Source organism: Bombina bombina, chromosome 3 (assembly GCF_027579735.1).
Source record: "Bombina bombina isolate aBomBom1 chromosome 3, aBomBom1.pri, whole genome shotgun sequence".
Taxonomy (NCBI): Eukaryota; Metazoa; Chordata; class Amphibia; order Anura; family Bombinatoridae; genus Bombina; species Bombina bombina.
This window is the reverse complement of record NC_069501.1, coordinates 271,732,288-271,754,911: the sequence shown is the minus strand read 5'-3', so window position 1 is coordinate 271,754,911 and position 22,624 is coordinate 271,732,288.

The window sequence follows — 22,624 nt, the reverse complement described above, 5'->3', positions numbered from 1 at the left end:
ATATAATTTAAATAAATTGAAATAAAATTCCTATCATTACCTAAATTAGTCCTATTTAAAAGTAAATACTTACCTATAAATTAAACCCTAAGCTAGCTACAATATAACTAATAATTACATTGTAGCTATTTTAGGATTTTTTTTTATTTTACAGGCAAGTTTGTATTTATTTTAACTAGGTAGAATAGTTATTAAATAGTTATTAACTATTTAATAACTACCTAGCTAAAATAAGTACAAATTTACCTGTAAAATAAACCCTAACCTAAGTTACAATTACACCTAACACTACACTATAAATAAATTAATTACCTAAATTAAACTAATTATAATTAAATAAAATAAAGTACAAAAAACCCCCCACTAAATTAAAAAAAATTATAAAATAATTACAAGAAATTTAAACTAATTACACCTACTCTAATCCCCCTAATAAAATTAAAAAAGCCCCCCAAAATAAAAAAAGCCCTACCCTATACTAAATTACAAATAACCATTAAAAGGGCCTTTTGCTGGGAATTGCCCCAAAGTAATCAGCTCTATTACCTGTAAAAAAATTACAATACCCCCCCCAACATTACAACCCACCACCCACACACCCAACCCTACTCTAAAACCCACCAAATCCCCCCTTAATAAAACCTTTTAAGGGTTTATTTTATAGGTAAGTATTTAGTTTTAAATAGGACTAATTTAGTTAATTGTTGTTATTTTATTTCGATTTATTTAAATTATATTTAAGTTAGGGGGGGGTTAGGTTTAGGGTTAGACTTAGATTTCGGGGGTTAATACATTTAATATAGTGGTGGTGACGTTGTGGGCGGCAGATTAGAGGTTAATAAATGTAGGTAGGTGTCGGCGATGTTAGGGATGGCAGATTAGGGGTTAATAAAATGTAACTAGTGTTTGCGAGGCGGGAGGGCGGCGGTTTAGGGACTAATATATTTATTACAGTAGCGGTGATGTCCGGTCAGCAGATTAGGGCTTAAAACATTTATTTAAGTGTTTGTGATGTGCGGGGGGCCTCTTTTTAGGGGTTAATAGGTAGTTTATGGGTGTTAGTGTACTTTTTAGCACTTTAGTCAAGAGTTTTATGTTACGGCGTTAGCCCATAAAACTCTTAACTACTGACTTTTAAATGTGATAGGAGTCTTGACAGGAGAGGCTGTACCGCTCACTTTTTCCAAGACTCGTAATACCGGCTTTAGGAAAATCCCATTAAAAAGATAAGATACGCAATTGAGGCAAGGGGATTCTCGGTATGCTCGAGTCGCGGAAAAAAAGTGAGCGGTACACCTGTACCTGCCAGACTCGTAATACCAGCGGGCGTTAAAAAGCAGCGTTGGGACCTCTCAACGCTGCTTTTTAAGGCTAACGCAAGACTCGTAATCTAGGCGATTATAAATAAAAAATATATATTCTATAAATTATTTTAATTTTTTTACAGTATGTATTATAATTTTGAATCATTTTTTAAATTTTTTAAATATTCTATATTTAATATTTCAATAGTGCGCATTGAAGTTAGCAATTCTTCATGTATGCTAACCTGACACCGCGTTAGACTGAAATCACAAAATGTGATTCATGTTACACATATTTTACATTCCTATGTTCTTAAGATAGAAAACAATGTAATTTTTTTACTTAAATATATATTTCTTATGTATGTGATAATGTTAATGTAAAATAGATATCTATACCTACGTAAGTGGTAGAGATGTTGATATTGTTTGGATGTATTGCCATCAATAATGGGCTACGTAGAATATAAACTTTAGGTTGTCAAAACTGTTTTAAATATTTTTTTAAATCTTTTTTTCAGTCCAGAGAATGGTGATAGTTACCTTTGCACATCATTTAATAGATTTATTAATAGTCGAGCTGACATGATTCACTGTAGAGAATCATGTCCGCTCGACCTTGCAAAATGCCGAAAGCATACGCTGTCGGCATTTAACATTGCACAAGCATTTAAAGTGAAATGCTTGCGCAATGCCACCCCCTGCTCACTGGTGGCCAATCGGCCACTAGCAGGGACTGTCAGTCATCCCAATCAGATCGGGATGATTTCAATCTGCCACCTAAAAGATGGCTGACAAGTTAAGAAGCAGTGGTCTTATGATGGGGCTCCAAAGCAGCATCCACTGCCTAATAAATGGAGACCCATATCTCAAATGGCTGACTCAAAACCATCTTACATTGGTCTTGTAGAAGTTATTGCTTCTATTCTTGATCTGTCACATTCTGCAGTTAAGGAGAATCTATCAACAGAAAAAAGTACAGATAAAGGAACATGGAACCCAACATTTCTATTTCATGACTCTCATGAATTTTAAACAGGTTTCCATTTTATGACCATTATAACATTTGTTTCATCTCTTTGTTAACCTTTGTTGAAGGAGCAGCAAACCACTACTTGGATCTAGCTGCTAATTGGTGGCTACTCACATATGCCTCTTGCCTTTAGCTTACTTGAATGGTACTGCTAACTCCTAGTAGTGCATTTATGCTACTTCAACAAAAGAAGAAACAAGAGAATTAAGCAAATTTAGGTAATATAAATAAAACAGAAATAGAACCTTTTTTACATTTACTTATCAATTTATATAGACAATGCAAGGTACTGATCTACACCCATTTTAGTTATTTTGGTATATTGCATGTCACGATTTTGCCACCAATAACAAAAAAAATCTGTATTTTTACAAACTTTGAATTTCTCACTGAAATTTCTTACATATCACTTGTGCAGTCATGGTTGTAAAAGTTTCTCCTCTTTGTTCAGAAATCGTAAACATGAATGAACTGCTTTGCTATTGCTTTTTTGTATTTAGAAGGCTGCTAATTGCACACTTCTGAAATTCTAAACATTTTTTTTTCTATTATTTTTTTTTTAAAATGGGAATCAAATTAAGGACATTGTAGCATGAAATACATTCAAATTAAAATATTTATCACAAAGAAAAACAATTTAAAAAAAAATCAGAGAAAAAAATTAAAGAAGCCTTTCTGCTTTAATAAATTATACTTCCATGTCTGTGCAAATACTATGATTTTGTTTTACTACTTTTAGGGCCAGATTACAAGTGGTGCACTAAATATAACTTTCAAGAAAGCAATATTTGCGCTCCACTGTGTAATACCAGTGCATGCTAATGTGCCCTGGTATTACAAGCTAAACAATGCGAACGCAAGTTTATGTTCACATTGCATGAAAGCATTTGCCCACTTCCATATGCTCCAATGGGAGCCACGTTCTGATGCCGCCAGAGATGGCATCAGAACTTAACGCAGTGAAAGGGGTAAGTAGCGCAGCCTAGGCAGCAATTATAAATATATATGTATATGATTGTTTACATATATAATTATGTGTTAATATGTGTATATACATATATTAACACATAAATATTAGTGATGTCGCGAACCTAAAAATTTGGGTTCGCGAACGTCGATGGGAAAGTTGTTTCAAGGGGACTAACACCTGGACTGTGACGTGCCGGAGGGGGATCCATGGCAAAACTCCCATGAAATATTACATAGTTTATGCAGAGTCTGGTTTTAATCCATAAAGGGCATAAATTACCTAACATTCCTAAATTGTTTGGAATAACGTGCTTTAAAACATCAGGTATGATGTTGTATCGATCAGGTAGTGTAAGGGTTACGCCCGCTTCACAGTGACAGACCAAACTCCCGCAGCGTGTACAACATCATCATTATCACACCGTACGTCCATGTGTGTAATGCTGCCTGACTGAGACATATCCCTGTTATCTACATCCTCTGGCAATAATGGTTGCGCATCACTATCACTCATTTCTTCCAACTGATGTGTAAATAACTCCTCTGACAGATCAAGTGAAGCGGCTGTGGTGCTAGTGTTGGTGGTGGCGGCAGGCGGGAGAGTGGTAACTTGAGAGGTGCCCGAAGCTAAGCTGGAGAAGGATGGTGCGTCAAGGTTCCTAGCGGAAGCTGTAGAAGATTGGGTGCCCTGTGTTAGCCAGTCAACTATGTCCTCAGAACTTTTCGAGTTCAGGGTACGTGGCCTCTGAACACTGGGCATTATTCTAGGGCCAAAGGGAATCACAGCACCACGACCACGACGGCCCCTGCGGGGTGGCCTGCCTCTGCCTGTCATTTGTTTCCATTAGTGGTACTATGCGTGCAAGCTACTGTGACAACAGATATGAGTGGCACTGTGCACTGGCAGAAGTTGGCAGAGTAGACGCTGAAGGCCTGACACACACGCTTGCAGACAACTAACTGCTATTCAATCTATTACAGTGAAATTTTTTTTTTTTTTTTTAATGTACACTACTGTTACACCAGATATGAGTTGCACTGGTGTGACACTGTGCCCTGGCAGGCCCTGAAAAATCTGTTACACATCTACAACCACCAAAAAACAACCATGCTAAATAGTTTCTAAATTTTGTCCTGAGTTTAGAAATAACCAATGTTAACATGTTCTTTTTTTGCAAGTTATAGGGAAATAAATACAAGAAGCACTTTGCTATTTTAAAACCACTTTTTTTCAAAATGAGCGCTTGTTACATTGGAACCCTGATATCTGTCAGGAATACCTGAATATCCCTTGACATGTATATATTTTTTTTAGAAGACATCCCAAAGTATTGATCTAGGCCCATTTTGGTATATTTCATGCCACCATTTCACTGCCAAATGCGATCAATAAAAAAAAATTGTTCACTTTTTCACAAACTTTAGGTTTCTCACAGAAATTATTTACAAACAACTTATGCAATTATGGCATAAATGGTTGTAAATGCTTCTGGGATCCCCTTTCTTCAGAAATAGCAGACATATATGACTTTGGCGTTGCTTTCTGGTAATTAGAAGGCCGCTAAATGCTGCTGCGCATCACACGTGTATTATGGCTAGCAGTGAAGGGGTTAATTAGGTAGTTTGTAGGGAGCTTGCAGGGTTAATTTTAGCTTTAGTGTAGAGATCAGCCTCCCACCTGACACATCAGACCCCCTGATCCCTCCCAAACAGCTCCCATCCCTCCCCCACCCCACAATTGTCCCCGCCATCTTAAGTACTGGCAATAAGTCTGCCAGTACTAAAATAAAAGGTTTTCAATTTTTTTTAGCATATTTACATATGCTGTGGTGTAGCATCTTAGCCCCCAACCTCCCTGATCCCCCCCAAAACAGCTCTCTAAGCCTCCCTCTCAGCCTTATTGGGGGCCATCTTGGGTACTGGCAGCTGTCTGCCAGTACCCAGTTTGCAAAAAAAAGTAGTTTTTTTCTGGGTTTTTTTTTTTTTTTCTGTAGTGTAGCTTCCCCCCCCACAGAACAACCCCCACCACCTGCCTGATCTTTTTTTTTTTTTTTATATTCCTTTTTTTTTTAAATTTTATACCAACTTTTTCTGTAGTTTAGCGGCTGCGGTTCCTACCCGCTCCCTCCCCGTGCACGCGCCCGCCCCCGTCCTCCCGTGCACGCGTGCGCGTCCGTGAGCACCCCCGGACATCCCCGCCCACGATCCCGCCCTCCTCCACTGACTGCTATTATTTCACAGTCAAATTTCTAGGTTTTTTTAACCCCTTAAGGACCAAGGCCATTTTTCAATTTCTTTCCCTTAAGGACCAGGGCTATTTTTACATTTCTGCAGTGTTTGTGTTTAGCTGTAATTTTCCTCTTACTCATTTACTCTACCCACACATATTATATACCGTTTTTCTCGCCACTAAATGTACTTTCTAAAGATAACATTATTTTTATCATATCTTATAATTTATTATTAAAAATATTATAAAATATGAGGAAAAAATGGAAAAAAACACACTTTTTCTAACTTTGACCCCCAAAATCTGTTACACATCTACAACCACCAAAAAACAACCATGCTAAATAGTTTCTAAATTTTGTCCTGAGTTTAGAAATACCCAATGTTAACATGTTCTTTGCTTTTTTTGCAAGTTATAGGGAAATAAATACAAGAATCACTTTGCTATTTCAACACCACTTTTTTTCAAAATGAGCGCTAGTTACATTGGAACCCTGATATCTGTCAGGAATACCTGAATATCCCTTGACATGTATATATATTTTTTTAGAAGACATCCCAAAGTATTGATCTAGGCCCATTTTGGTATATTTCATGCCACCATTTCACCGCCAAATGCGATCAAATAAAAAAAAAATGTTCACTTTTTCACAAACTTTAGGTTTCTCACAGAAATTATTTACAAACAACTTATGCAATTATGGCATAAATGGTTGTAAATGCTTCTCTGGGATCCCCTTTGTTCAGAAATAGCAGACTTATATGGCTTTGGCGTTGCTTTTTGGTAATTAGAAGGCTGCTAAATGCCACTGCGCACCACACATGTTTTATGCCCAGCAGTGAAGGGGTTAATTAGGGAGCATGTAGGGAGCTTGTAGAGTTAATGTTAGCTTAAGTGTAGTATAGTAGACAACCCAAAAGTATTGATCTAGGCCCATTTTGGTATATTTCATGCCACCATTTCACCGCCAAATGCGATCAAATAAAAAAAAAATTGTTCACTTTTTCCCAAACTTTAGGTTTCTCACAGAAATTATTTACAAACAACTTATGCAATTATGGCATAAATGGTTGTAAATGCTTCTCTGGGATCCCCTTTCTTCAGAAATAGCAGACATATATGACTTTGGCGTTGCTTTCTGGTAATTAGAAGGCCGCTAAATGCTGCTGCGCATCACACGTGTATTATGGCTAGCAGTGAAGGGGTTAATTAGGTAGTTTGTAGGGAGCTTGCAGGGTTAATTTTAGCTTTAGTGTAGAGATCAGCCTCCCACCTGACACATCAGACCCCCTGATCCCTCCCAAACAGCTCCCTTCCCTCCCCCACCCCACAATTGTCCCCGCCATCTTAAGTACTGGCAGAAAGTCTTGCAGTACTAAAATTAAAGGTTTTTTATTTATTTTTTATTTTTTTAGCATATTTACATATGCTGTGATGTAGCATCCCCCCTTAGCCCCCAACCTCCCTGATCCCCCCCAAAACAGCTCTCTAACCCTCCCCATCTGCCTTATTGGCGGCCACCTTGGGTACTAGCAGCTGTCTGCTATTATTTCACAGTCAAAAAAGTGTTGTTTTTTTTTAAATCTACACTACTGTTACACCAGATATGAGTGGTGGCACTGGGCAAGTGGGCACAGTATACGCTGTGAGCCTGACACACACTCTGGCAGGCAGGCAACTGCAATAAGATTACACAGGAAAAAAAAAAAAGCAGACTGTTGTTCTAGCCCTAAAAAGGGCTTTTTGGGGTGCTGTCCTTACAGCAGAGATCAGATGAGTCCTTCAGGACTGTAGTGGACACTGAATACACTAGCCTAGCTATCAATTTCCCTATTAAATCAGCAGCAGCTACACTGTCCCTCCTCTAACTAAGAATGCAGCTTCCAAATGAATCTAAAATGGATGCTGTGCAGGAGGTGGGAGAGTCTGGGAGGGATTGTCTGCCACTGATTGGCTGTAATGTGTCTGCTGACTGTGAGGTAAAGGGTCAAAGTTTACTCAATGATGAAGAATAGGGGGCGGATCAAACATCGCATATGTTCGCCCTGCCGCGGCGAACGCGAACATGCTATGTTCGTCAGGAACTATTCGCCGGCGAACTATTTGCGACATCACTAATAAATATATATTTATTTAAGCATATACAAATATATTTAATGGGAACATACAGTTCACATAGACCGCAATGTAAAGGCACTTTTCAGTGCCGTTTTTTTCTAACACCCCACTCTCACCAACTTTAGACCCCAAAAACTGCCTATAGTGTAGTTGTTTTTTATTTTAAAAAATGCTACATTTTTTAAATAAAAAACCATAATGCCCTCTATTTTGAGGACATTTGGGGAACTTTAAAAAATTAACCAGAGATTAGATCTCTGGTTTATTTTCTGTGCTCTAATTGCTACAGCGAGTCAATGGTAGCAATAACCAACCACTTGTAATGGCTGGTTAATCAAAGCGCTCACGCAAAAACACATATTTGCCCATTTGCAGGCACTCAATAATTTAGCGCTCCACTTGTAATCTAACTCTAAGGGGCAGATTTATCATGCTGCGAATGTAGCAGTTTCCACGTGAACCTTCAGGCTCACCGGAAACAAAAGTTAAGAAGCAGCGGTCATATGAGGTGGCGCATAGAAATCATCCTAATCAGTTGCGATCGGATGATTAACACCCCCTGCTAGTGGCTGATTGACCACGAATGTGCAGGGGGCGGCATTGCACATGCAGTTCACCAGAAATGCTTGTGCAATGATAAATGCTGACAGTGTATGCTGTCTGCATTTATGGATATCGGTCAGACATGGTCATGTCCGCCCGACAATTGATCAATCAGCCCCTTAATGTTTAATTTGAACCAATACATTTTCATTGTGCTTCTAATCATCCATGCGTGGAGCAGTGTAAAAAATAAAATATATAACAATTGTTATTAAAATGCTAATAAGTATAAGGTAAAATTAATTAGATGGATGAGCTATAAGATGTAAGCAGTGAATTGCCATAAACCAGTTTAACACTTCTTCTTGATTAACACTTTCCATATAAATAAACTATATCGCTGACCTGAAACCTGGACTGAGCAAACCTGTCTTCAGCTGTTGCTTGTTTCATCTGTTTTTGCCATGGTCTTTCATGTGCTATTCATATAAGGCAAGCTGAGCTGATAATTATGTATTGATCTATTTGGAATGATGAATGGCTTAGCTCTACTGGTTCTCTGCTTAGAAAAAAAAAATACAAATGTAATAGGAACGCTTTGATTTCTTTATAAATAATCAAAGTGGGACATACAACAGCTTAACTTGCTGAGAGGGAATGAGTAACCATGATTAGAAATAAATTGTGAGAACAATAAAGTTAACTGTTTTTTTTTTCATATGGACATTTACTCATTGTTACCTCACATAATACCTGGTAGGGAATGTATTATATTGTAAAAGAAAGTTTATATGATTAGTGCTTATTATTTTCTTGATTTTTTTTAACATGCATTGTTTAGGTACATGTGGTTAGTGAATTCAGGGCATACAACAATAGGTGAAATGGTACATTACTACCTAATTTAGCAAGGTCCAGGTCCAACAAACCTAAACACAGCAAGATGGTTAATTGCAGCTACATACAAATGACCAAGAAATGAAAAGAATTTGTATGCAAATACATTTTTGCTCTTGTGTGTGATTTTGCCTAATACATCTTGTGGAACTGGGTAGGAAGGTGATTTATTTTAATAGTAGAATATAAAATGAAATATAGTGTATGCTTTATAGCAAACCCAGGTTTAATTAAAAAAGCATTCTGTTTATTGTAGTGTCCTTACTCTTTATTACTATACTGATGTATGGCTAATAAATACTGTTGGCCAATAAAGGCCAGTTTATATAGAAGCCACTAATCACTTATGACAGACCATTAAAATTGTTGTAGAAAATGATTAGGATTTTTTTGTCTAATAATGTATCATTTGCAATACAGTTTAGCCCTAGCCACTGAAAGGACCACTTAATGCAGTAAAATGACATAATTAACAAGTAGATAATAAAAAGACAATGCAATAACACCTACTCTGAATTTTAACTAAGCAGTAGATTTTCTCGCATTTTCCAGCCTCCTGTATCATGTGACAGACATCAGCCAATCACTTACTGGTATAAGAATACCCTGTGAGATTGTGCACATGCTCAGTAGGATCTTGTTCAATAGAAAGTATGAATATAAAAAGACTGTGCCAAATTTGATAATGGGAGTAAATTGGAAAGTGTCTTAAAACTGCATGCTCTTTCTAAATCATTAAAGTTTATTTTGACTTGAGTGTCCCTTTAATGACAGATGTCTGTAATCAGCTTAATTTGAAGTCAGTGTTTCAATAAAAATGCCAGCATGGAGAGAAATAAGGCAAAAACCTATACACTCTTCACACCCAGAACTTCCCTTAGTGAAATAAACAGCTCGAAAAGCTAAAAATTGCATTTGTAAACATTTTTTGAGGATCCTTACAGTATTGATGAGTCTTCTTAACAACTTGCCGGAGAGCTTTAGAAAATCAGCCCATAGGGAACTGGGAAATGTTAAATGTCACTTTGTTAATAATGAAGTTGTAAAGGAATATTGTTGCAGAATAGACGTGCATTTAGATTTGGGAGAATAAAATAATAAAAAAAAACAACACTAACTAAAAGTGTATTCTTTGCATTGGTTTCAAAAACCAAAACAATTGGCCCCTTACAACTACATGAACCTAAAAAAATTTCTCTCTTGATTCAGACAGCACAAACAATAGTAAACTATTTTCCAGTTTACTTCTATCATCATACATAGGTAGTTTCAAGAGCAGCAATGCAGTACTGGAAACCGGCTGAACACGTAGGTGAGCCAATAACAAGATAAATATATGGGCAGCCACCACTTACCAGCTAGTTTTCAGTAGTACGTTATCAGAAAGGCACAAAATCGCCCTACACGGTGTGCTAACAATGAAACATCATTTTATTTAAAAGATTAAAAGTGCAGTACAAACCTGGGAGCATCTGAAAGTAGACGGCCTACTCTTAGACACTACCTTGGGGTCTAATTATCAAAGCGTCAACGGAAAATACGCTTGAATTCCGCGTTGTATTTGTTGCGAGATTAATCTGCCATAGTTATCAAAGCATCAAGATCAGCTAATGTTGAAATATGTGACATAATATATGATGCCGCGATCTCAATCCGACTTAGATCAATGCTTGCGTCATTACAGATTCGACTCTATTTGAACCTTTTCCAAATTTATCAAACATTTAACAGGTACGTTCACCGTCAGACAAAATTATCGTAGGTTAAAGAAACCCCACATTAAAAGGAATACACATATAGCACTCTAGAGCTATTTGTAGATATATAGCAATAGGTTTTTTATGAAAATTGTAACAGTTATTCATGACACTATAACAGGGGAGAGGAAAAGGAGATAATTAAAATATAACTTTTATTTCTAAGATTGCTACTAAAAGCATGAGAAACAAACACATTAAAAACACTCACAATATGTGTTGACTCATATAGTTGAGATACATATATTAATTTATGTATATGTAAGTAGATTGGTGGTTCTGGGTGAAATTGCAATCAAGTAATATCCTGACCAGAGATACTGAATAGCAACTGAACTATCTGTTAGTGGTCTGCAATTTCTATTGCCTTTGTATTCTCAGTATTAAAGCGCTTATGTAAATATATCTTTACAGGCTGGTTATTATCTAAGGAGTAGCACCTTGAGTTCTCTTATTGTTATTGGGTGATCAGTAATGGCCACCCTATTTATAATATTCTTATGGATATTATACACTTTATTAAGACAGTAACGGCTAGATTTAGAGTTTTGTCGGTAAGGACCCGCGTATCTAACGCTGGCTTTTTTCTGGCCGCACCTTTAAAATAACTCTGGTATTGAGAGTCCACAGAATGGCTGCGTTAGGCTCCAAAAAAGGAGCGTAGAGCATATTTAACGCAACTTCAACTCTCGATACCAGAGTTGCTTATGGACGCAGCCAGCCTCAAAAACGTGCTCGTGCACGATTCCCCCATAGAAAACAAAGGGGCAGTTTGAGCTGAAAAAAAACCTAACACCTGCAAAAAAGCCGCGTTCAGCTCCTAACGCAGCCCCATTGTTTCCTATGGGGAAACACTTCCTACGTCTGCACCTAACACTCTAACATGTACCCCGAGTCTAAACACCCCTAACCTTACACTTATTAACCCCTATTCTGCCGCCCCCGCTATCGCTGACCCCTGTATATTATTTTTAACCCCTAATCTGCCGCTCCGTAAACCGCCGCTACTTACATTATCCCTATGTACCCCTAATCTGCTGCCCCTAACACCGCCGACCCCTATATTATATTTATTAACCCCTAATCTGCCCCCCACAACGTCGCCTCCACCTGCCTACACTTATTAACCCCTAATCTGCCGAGCGGACCGCACCGCTATTATAATAAAGTTATTAACCCCTAATCCGCCTCACTAACCCTATAATAAATAGTATTAACCCCTAATCTGCCCTCCCTAACATCGCCGACACCTAACTTCAATTATTAACCCCTAATCTGCCGACTGGAGCTCACCGCTATTCTAATAAATGTATTAACCCCTAAAGCTAAGTCTAACCCTAACACTAACACCCCCCTAAGTTAAATATAATTTTAATCTAACGAAATTAATTAACTCTTCTTAAATAAATTATTCCTATTTAAAGCTAAATACTTACCTGTAAAATAAATCCTAATATAGCTACAATATAAATTATAATTATATTATAGCTATTTTAGGATTAATATTTATTTTACAGGTAACTTTGTATTTATTTTAACCAGGTACAATAGCTATTAAATAGTTAAGAACTATTTAATAGCTAAAATAGTTAAAATAATTACAAATTTACCTGTAAAATAAATCCTAACCTAAGTTACAATTAAACCTAACACTACACTATCAATAAATAAATTAAATAAAATACCTATAATTATCTACAATTAAACCTAACACTACACTATCAATAAATAAATTAAATACAATTCCTACAAATAAATGCAATGAAATAAACTAACTAAAGTACAAAAAATAAAAAAGAACTAAGTTACAAAAAATAAAAAAAATATTTACAAACATAAGAAAAATATTACAACAATTTAAAACTAATTACACCTACTCTAAGCCCCCTAATAAAATAACAAAGCCCCCCAAAATAAAAAATGCCCTACCCTATTCTAAATTACTAAAGTTCAAAGCTCTTTTACCTTACCAGCCCTGAACAGGGCCCTTTGCGGGGCATGCCCCAAGAAGTTCAGCTCTTTTGCCTGTAAAAAAAAACATACAATACCCCCCACCCCAACATTACAACCCACCACCCACATACCCCTAATCTAACCCTAACCCCCCTTAAATAAACCTAAAACTAAGCCCCTGAAGATCTTCCTACCTTATCTTCACCATACCAGGTTCACCGATCGATCCAGAAGAGCTCCTCCGATGTCCTGATCCAAGCCCAAGCGGGGGGCTGAAGAGGTCCATGATCCGGCTGAAGTCATCATCCAAGCGGAAGCTGAAGAGGTCCATGATCCGGCTGAAGTCTTCATCCAAGCGGGAGCTGAAGAGGTCCATGATCCGGATGAAGTCTTCTATCAACGGCATCTTCAATCTTCTTTCTTCGGGAGCCATCATCTTCCATCCGACGCGGAACATCCTCTTCTCCCGACGCCTACTAGCCGAATGACGGTTCCTTTAAATGACGTCATCCAAGATGGCGTCCCTCGAATTCCGATTGGCTGATAGGATTCTATCAGCCAATCGGAATTAAGGTAGGAATATTCTGATTGGCTGATGGAATCAGCCAATCAGAATCAAGTTCAATCCGATTGGCTGATTCAATCAGCCAATCAGATTGAGCTCGCATTCTATTGGCTGTTCCGATCAGCCAATAGAATGCGAGCTCAATCTGATTGGCTGATCGGATCAGCCAATCGGATTGAACTTGATTTCTAACACTCACTTCAGACACGACTCTAAATACTGGAGTTAGAAAGATCCCATTGAAAAGATAGGATACGCAAATGGAAAAGTCGCGGCTGAAAAGTGAGCGTTAGACCCTTTTTTGACTGACTCCAAATACCGGCGGTAGCCTAAAACCAGCGTTAGGAGCCTCTAACGCTGGTTTTCACGGCTACCGCCAAACTCCAAATCTAGGCCTAAGATTGTACATATAAGTATATGTGGTGACTAAACTTCAGAGGGTTGTATATCAGCTTTAAAGAATATATATAATTTTAGATAGTGTTTAATATAGAACATACTAGATCGTATCTAACACATATGTCAATTGTATGATTTGTGCTAACACATAGGTTTTGTTACATAATAGCACCAATGTAGTGGCCCTACAGCAATTATTACACAGTATATTTGTATTGAAATTTGACCGTATATTGAATTGTAATTATAGCTGCAGTTGGTTCTACAGCAATTATTTCATAGTATATTTGTATTGAATGTTTGATCATAAATTGAAGTTGTAATTAAAGCTGCAGTTGGTTCATAATAACACAGCTCTATATGTTCTATAGTACTTGTACAGAGATTGCAACTTGTGCTGAAAATCAGTGGTGCTTTAAATATTTGTTGAATAATAACAACAGATATTTGTTAAAAAATAGCAATACATATATCTGTTCTTGCACAGTTTGTGTTGTGTTCAGTTTTCAAAGCCATATATTGTAGCAACAATTGAGTTGTTATGGTGCAACTCTGTTAAATTTTGTATAACACTTATGCTGATGTTGCCATTAGTGTTAAAAAGCAGCACTATTATGTTTGTATTTTCATCAACTAGCAACAATAATGTTATAGATTAGGTCAAACATATGTATTAATTTAAACTTGTCAGGAACCCATATCAGGGCTGCAGCTGAAGCTACAATTGAGTGACTACAAAAAAATCAATGTAGTGAATCTAGTTTTCAATCTGCCACCCTTCAGGTTACGGATGCCATAGAAGTCAATGGAAGTCTGAAAACACAAAAAGCTTATGTTCGATGCTGCAAGAGAATGAAGTATATTACATAATAAAAGTAAATTAGAAACTCTATTAAAATAGTATACCCTTTCTAAATCATACAATATTATTGTTCCACATTTGGTGCATTAGTAGATATAGGGATACAAATGAAAAATACATTACTACTTATGGATTATGCTACAAATTTGTCTCTCATTACAAAGCAAGGGGACAATATTATCTCTACAAATTTGTTGAAAAGTTTTGCCCCAAACTTGTCGCACTAATAGATATAGAGATGAAAATTAAATAAATACACAGCATAATATAGCTAACTTCCTTTTTATATTTTGGGAAAAATCTATGAGCACCATGTTTAAGCCATGTAATACAAATCACACTCTCTACTTCGCAACAATTTTGACGCAACACTTTTCGCAACAATTATGAAGCAAACTCCTAAACAACCCACACACTAGTGAATTTTTAAACCACTTTTGATTGGAATATGCATAATCACATGATTTAGGACATCAGCCAATCTGATTTAAATATACAATTTAAACTATCACTAATGAATCAAATTGCATGATACTTGTGTCATTGATCACTCATCAGAACTTGTAAATACCATTTGTTACATTGTGTTTTATACTTTGAAAGTACAACACACAGAGAAAATCCAGCACTCACTTACAAGCTCTCAGCTAAGATTTAAAAGCAAAAATGGAAAGGTTAGTTACCGCATCTGTCCAAATGGGAAAAGCCCAGGTACCACGTCAAGGTCCTTTCCAATACCTGGGACCCTAAAACAGCCACACAATGCAAGCTCTCAAATCCAAACAAACTGGGAACAAGGGAAGGGTGCACAGGCTTATGTAATCACCCTAGACATATACAAAACACGGAAGTGGACTGCACTCTCATACCGGTCCGGGTACACATCCCATAACCCCGCAACATGCTCAGCCCTGGGTGCTCAGTGGCACTCACAGGAAGCTGTGCTGTCCCAAGAGTCACAGGCAGTTAACCCCAGACAGGTCTGGGTGCAAGAACCATAGGGAAAATTACAAAACAAATTAATACAACACACAGAGAAAGTCCAGCACTCACTTACAAGCTCTCAGCTAAGATTTAAAAGCAAAAATGGAAAGGTTAGTAACCGCATCTGGCCAAATGGGACAAACCCAGGTACCACGTCAAGGTCCTTTCCAATACCTGGGACCCTAAAACAGCCACACAATGCAAGCTCTCAAATCCAAACAAACTGGGAATGAGGCAAGGGTGCACAGGCTTATGTATTCACCATAGACATATACAAAACATGGAAGGGGACTGCACTCTCATACCGGACCAGGTACACATCCCATGACCCTGCAACATGCTCAGCCCTGGGTGCTCAGCGGCACTCACAGGAAGCTGTGCTGTCCCCAGAGTCACAGGCAGTTAACCCCAGACAGGTCTGGGTGCAAGAACCATAGGGAAAATTACAAAACAAATTAATACAACACACAGAGAAAGTCCAGCACTCACAAGCTCTCAGCTACGATTTAAAAGCAAAAATGGAAATGTTAGTTACCGCATCTGGCCAAATGGAACAAGCCCAGGTACCACGTCAAGGTCCTTTCCAATACCTGGGACCCTATAACAGCCACACAATGCAAGCTCTCAAATCCAAACAAACTGGGAACAAGGGAAGGGTGCAAAGGCTTATGTAATCACCCTAGACATATACAAAACATGGAAGGGGACTGCACTCTCATACCGGACCGGGTACACAACATGCAACATGCTCAGCCCTGTGTTGTATTAATTTGTTTTGTAATTTTCCCTATGGTTCTTGCACCCAGACATGTCTGGGGTTAACTGCCTGTGACTCTGGGGACAACACAGCTTCCTGTGAGTGCCAGTGAGCACCCAGGGCTGAGCATGTTGCAGGGTCATGGGATGTGTACCCGGTCCGGTATGAGAGTGCATTCCCCTTCCATGTTTTATACTTTGAAAGTATGTATATGTGAATTTAGAATTAAAAATAAACATTGATGCTGACATTAGGACACACAGTGTAATATTTTAGACAAATATTTTAAAATTCAAATTGATGTTTGATTCAATATAATATTAAGCTGATAGTTCAAAGGAATAGCCAAGCTAACATTAAACTGTCATGATTCAGATACAGCAGAAATTAAAATCACCTATTTACTGTCATGCTATTTTCAGTGTATTTCTTCCTTCTCTTGAATTTCTTTTTCAGTAAGAAATGTCATCTTATATGCCAGCCCATTTTATAACACCCGTGAAGGGGTGGTTTTTAAAACTAGATTGCAATCATAAGGGGTTACACAGGTACAGAGAGAAAACTGGCCCAACTCTTAAAATATCCATTGATTGCAAATAAATACATATGATACCCTGATTACATGATATATTTGCAATTATTCCTGCTCAGAATAATAATACATTTATACTATATACATATAGTGATATAAACAAACACAGAGATATGAAAGAGAACATTGGTTAGAACAAAAAAAGAAATTTAGGGAAAAGTAAATATGTGTGAAAAAGATTTCTGACATAACACACACACATATACAGTATGTGCAAAGATATATGTACAAATTCTAGCATTAATAATCATTTTAAAAAAAATTAGATAAAAGCATATCATGACTTCTAGAAATACAAATACACATTAATTCATGTGAAAGTATCATATAACATATTTTTTTTGTATAACAAATAAATATAAAAATAACTTTCTATAAGATATTGATGACTGTTAGTTAACAACAGTCTGATGCTCTTCGCACCGTACTTGACGCGTGTTTTTGGCGGCTTTTTTTATAAATAGGGGGATTGTATTCAGATCCGCGTCAGCAACCTCTGGCGAGTGTATTGACGCCGGCGAATGCACTGAGATTGATGCTTTGATAAATAGACCCCCTTGTCTGTTCTGCGATTTTAATCTTGAACTACTTCAGGTCATCAAACTTTCATTAGGCATTTCCTTTGTTTCAAATGAAATTCGTTAAAACAATTAAAATGTCTAACATTATAAAAAACACCTATCTACCTACACTATTTAAATGCTAAACTGCCACAAATCACCATCACAAAAAAAAATTATTCTATTAACCACTAAACCGTGGCAACCGCCATCGCAAACACCCTTTACACTAAACTGCCAAAACCCCCATCACAAGAACCTGCTACACTATATACAACCCTTAAAGCTTAACCCTACACTACTTAACCCCTAAACTGCCACAACACCATTGCTAAACCCACTACACTAAAATACTGCAACCCCCATCGCAGTAAATCCCCTAAACCACCACAACCACAACACAATAAAAATCCCTTCTTTATTGACCTCATTGCAATAACCCCCCTACTCTATTAACCCCTAAGCCACTACAAACCCCCATCACAATAAACCCTTCTATTCTATTAACTCCCAAACTGCCACAACCCCCATTGCAATTAACCCCCTAACAGCTAACTCCCCAAGACCCCTAGCCTAAGATAAAAAAAGAACACCACCGGTAAAAAAAAAAACACTTGAAAAATAAAAAGAGCCCTAAAACTAATGTACCCTAAAAAATAAAAAGGCCCTTGTAACAATCTAGGCCCTTTACTGGATTAATAATTCTTACTTGTGCATGGTCCCTTTAAATATTGTGCAAACAACCAAATAGACAGGCTGGAGTCTATGGCCCTGCAGGTTCCCTTTTTATTGTGCACAACTGTTGGTACTCTTTAAATCACACAGCACTGAGTTGTTGCACTCAGTTAACACTTTCCCTTTAATTTCAAACAGAACAATCACAATAAACAAAGAAATACCTATCTCCTTCTTGGAAAATCAAAGAAACATTAAAAGAATAACGAATGTACGAATAAGCTAATTTCATTAATACTAAAACAACCAATATCACAATACAGGGGTTCTCACACAAAAGTGAATAAAGTAATAAAAATGGTTGATAATGAACCAATATTACTTTACAAACCAAAACCAAATTGGCAATATGAGTGCAAGAATTAACTGATGAAATTAACGCAGTCCTTAGCAGTGTTAAATGGGAAGTGTTCCAGTGAACATTGTGAAACTGTTAAAACATGTTTGATTCAATACACGTGTCAATATATTCCAGCCTCAAAAGCTCTGGATATTGCACTTTATATAAAGAACTCCTCAAGGATACTGGATACAATAAGTAACAAAACTTTTATTTCAGCATACAAAGTATCAGGCTTTGCAATCACTTAGGGTAAACAGCACAATTCAGCATCAAACACTCAAAGTGTGTTTTAATATGTAGTTATACAAACAGCGTTTGTTAAACACAGTGGGCTAGATTATAAGTGGAGCGCTACATATCGCTTGTATGCAAGCTATATTAGCACTCCACTTTGTAATACCAGCACACGATAATGTGCGATGATATTATAATTAAGTTGCAATGTGAACACAAGCTCATATTCACATTGCTAGGAAGCAATGCGCTCATGAGAGCGCTCTTCCACAGTTCCCATAGACCGCAATGTAAAGTTACTTTTCAGTGCTGTTTTTTTTTCTAATATCCCACTCCAGCCAACTTTAAAGCCTAGTGCAGTTATTTTTTATTTTAAAAAAATTGTACATTGCCCCTTATAATGTCTGTTTAATTATTGCGTGGCCGCAAATAGGCAAGGTTTCCCATTTGCGGACATGCAATAATTTAGCCCCCACTTGTAATCTTGCCCAGAGTTTGGCTAGTGCCATAAATTAAGTCACACCCTTCCTGGTGATTTCAGTCCTTTCTTATTTTATTAACACCTTTTTTTTTTTTCTATTAATTTCATTAATATGTTCATTCATTATTCTTTTGATTCGTGCAGGCTAACGTTCATTCATTTGGGTCTGTTCAAAATGAATGAATTTGGCAAATGCAGATATATTAGAAATATGCAGCCAAGAAATTTTCTTTGTGAATGTGCATTTGTATCAAAACAAATCCACATCTCTCTAATATATACATGTGTGTGTATATATATATATATATATATATATATATATATATACCAGTATCTCACGAAAGTGAGTACACCCCTCACATTTTTGTAAATATTTTATTATATCTTTTCATGTGACAACACTGAAGAAATGACACTTTGCTACAATGTAAAATAGTGAGTGTACAGCCTGTATAACAGTGTAAATTTGCTGTCCCCTCAAAATAAATCAACACACAGCCATTAATTTCTAAACTGTGTGCAACAAAAGTGAGTACACCTCTAAGTGGAAATGTCTGAATTGGGCCCAATTAGCAATTTTCCCTCCCCGGTGTGATGTGACTCATTAGTTTTACAAGGTCTCAGGTGTGAATGGGGAGCAGGTGTGTTAAATTTGGTGTTATCGCTTTCACACTCTCTCATACTGGTCACTGGAAGTTCAACATGGCACCTCATGGCAAAGAACTCTCTGAGGATATGAAAAAAAAATTGTTGCTCTACATAAAGTTTGCCTAGGCTATAAGATAATTGCCAAGACCCTAAAACTGAGCTGCAGCACGATGGGCAAGACCATATAGCGGTTTCACAGGACAGGTTCCAAAGAAGTTGAGTGCACGTGCTCAGCGTCATATCCAGATGTTGTCTTTGGGAAATAGACATATGAGTGCTGCCAGCATTGCTGCAGAGGTTGAAGGGGTGGGGGGTCAGCCTGTCAGTGCTCAGACCATACGCCACACACTGCATCAAATTAGTCTTCATGGCTGTTGTCCATAAAGGAAGCCTTTTCTAAGGATGATGCACAAGAAAGCCCGCAAACAGTTTGCTGAAGACAAGCAGACTAAGGACATGGATTACTGGAACCATGTTCTGTGGTCCGATGGGACCAAGATAAACTTATTTGGTTCAGATGGTGTCAAGCATGTGTGGCAGCAACCAGGTGAGGAGTTCAAAGACAAGTGTGTCTTGCCTACAGTCAAGCATGGTGGTGGGAGTGTCATGGTCTGGGCCTGCATGAGTGCTTCCGGCACTGGGGAGCTACAGTTCATTGAGGGAACCATGAATTCCCACATGTACTGTGACATACTGAAGCAGAGCATAATAGCCTCCCTTCGGAGACTGGGCCGCAGGGCAGTATTCCAACATGATAACCACCCCAAACACACCTCCAAGATGACCACTGCCTTGCTAAAGAAGCTGAGGGTAAAGGTAATGGACTGGCCAAGCATGTCTCCAGACCTAAACTCTATTGAGCATCTGTGGGGCATCCTCAAACGGAAGGTGGGGGAGCGCAAGGTCTCTAACATTCAGTAGCTCTGTGATGTCATCATGGAGGAGTGGAAGAGAACTCCAGTGGCAACCTGTGAAGCTCTGATAAACTCCATGCCCAAGAGAGTTATGGCAGTGCTGGAAAATAATGGTGGCCACAAAATATTGATACTTTGGGTCCAATTTGGACATTTCCACTTAGGGGTGTACTCACTTTTGTTGCCAACGGTTTAGACATTAATGGCTGTGTGTTGAGTTATTTTGAGGGGACAGCAAATTTACACTGTTATACAGGCTGTACACTTACTACTTTACATTGTAGCAAAGTGTCATTTCTTCAGTGTTGTCACAAGAAAAGATATAATAAAATATTTACAAAAATGTGAGGGGTGTACTCACTTTTGTGAGATACTGTATATACACAAAATTGGATATTACATTATCTTTGTTTGTTGACACAGTGCAACTGGTAGCATATAAGGCCCTATTACTAGCAATATTTTCAGTAGCTGCTCAATACCCAGTATTATTCCTTGTTTAATTTGATCCTTTACAGCCTCGACAGATGTTTTGTTTCATGTTATTTTATCTTCTACAAAACTGACAGAGAAACTAAGCTATTCTATCCTTCCTCTTGCTTGGCCAACTTAAGTGTGTCTCACATTTCATAATCCAATAGTTCCCCATTGGCTAAAAATGTGATTCTCATTACAATTAGTGAAAGACAGTTATAATTACCCCTCATTTACAATTTGAAGACTTAAGAGCACTTTAAAGGTATTTGGACCTTATTAGTTCCACTGAACAATGACTAATAGTGCGCCTTTAAGACCCTGTCTATTCAAAATTCCTCTTCATTTATACTGTTGAAAGGTTGAGTCTGTGATTATCCTCTGATGTCTTAATACAGTAATTTTTATAACCGGAAAAAAATGTTTCTAAATGTCTACTTATAGCTCTAATTGACTGTCTATATATAATTCTCTGCATGAATGTGACCTTCCAGGATATTGGAGGTTGCTCGGCCCACCCCGAGATCTGTTATTACCTTGATGAAGGCTTATTGCTGAACTCCTACTTGTTTCATGTACTTTATTTCTTGCTGACCTTGGTTCTTCCATCTTTTGATAACATCTGCCATCTTTATTTACTCTTCAAGCCAAAGCTGTGCTCATTTGAATAATTTCTTTGTTATTTAGACATTATTGCTGAAATTAAAAGTGGAGCACAAAAATATTAGCATTGTTAAATGTTAACATTGTGAAAGTTAAATCAATAGTATTCCTACTATTGTGCTAGTTGTATTACAAAATAAAAGTAAAAAGTTTGCTTGCAAAATAAACACTTCAGGTGTGCTAACATCTGGAGGTTGTATATTTTGACCGTGCTAAGTCTCTCTTCCTTAATACTTCTATGGGGTGCATTACAGAAGCCTATTCTAGCTTTTGTTTGTGCTAACCTGAAGGTGGGCTTGGACAACTGTGCTAAAGCTGAAGATGTGCTAGCAAATACTTTAAATACCTTGGTTCTCTGTCTATCATCTATCTATCTATCTATCTATCTATCTATCTATCTATCTATCTATCTATCTATCTATCTATCTATCCATCTATCTATCTATCTATCTATCTATCTATAATCTATCTATTATCTATCTATCTATCTATCTATATATTTCTATATATAAACAGTATATATATATATATATATATATATATATATATATATATATATATATTTGAGCCGTTCCCAGTCAAACACCTTAACATATAAAGTATACATTT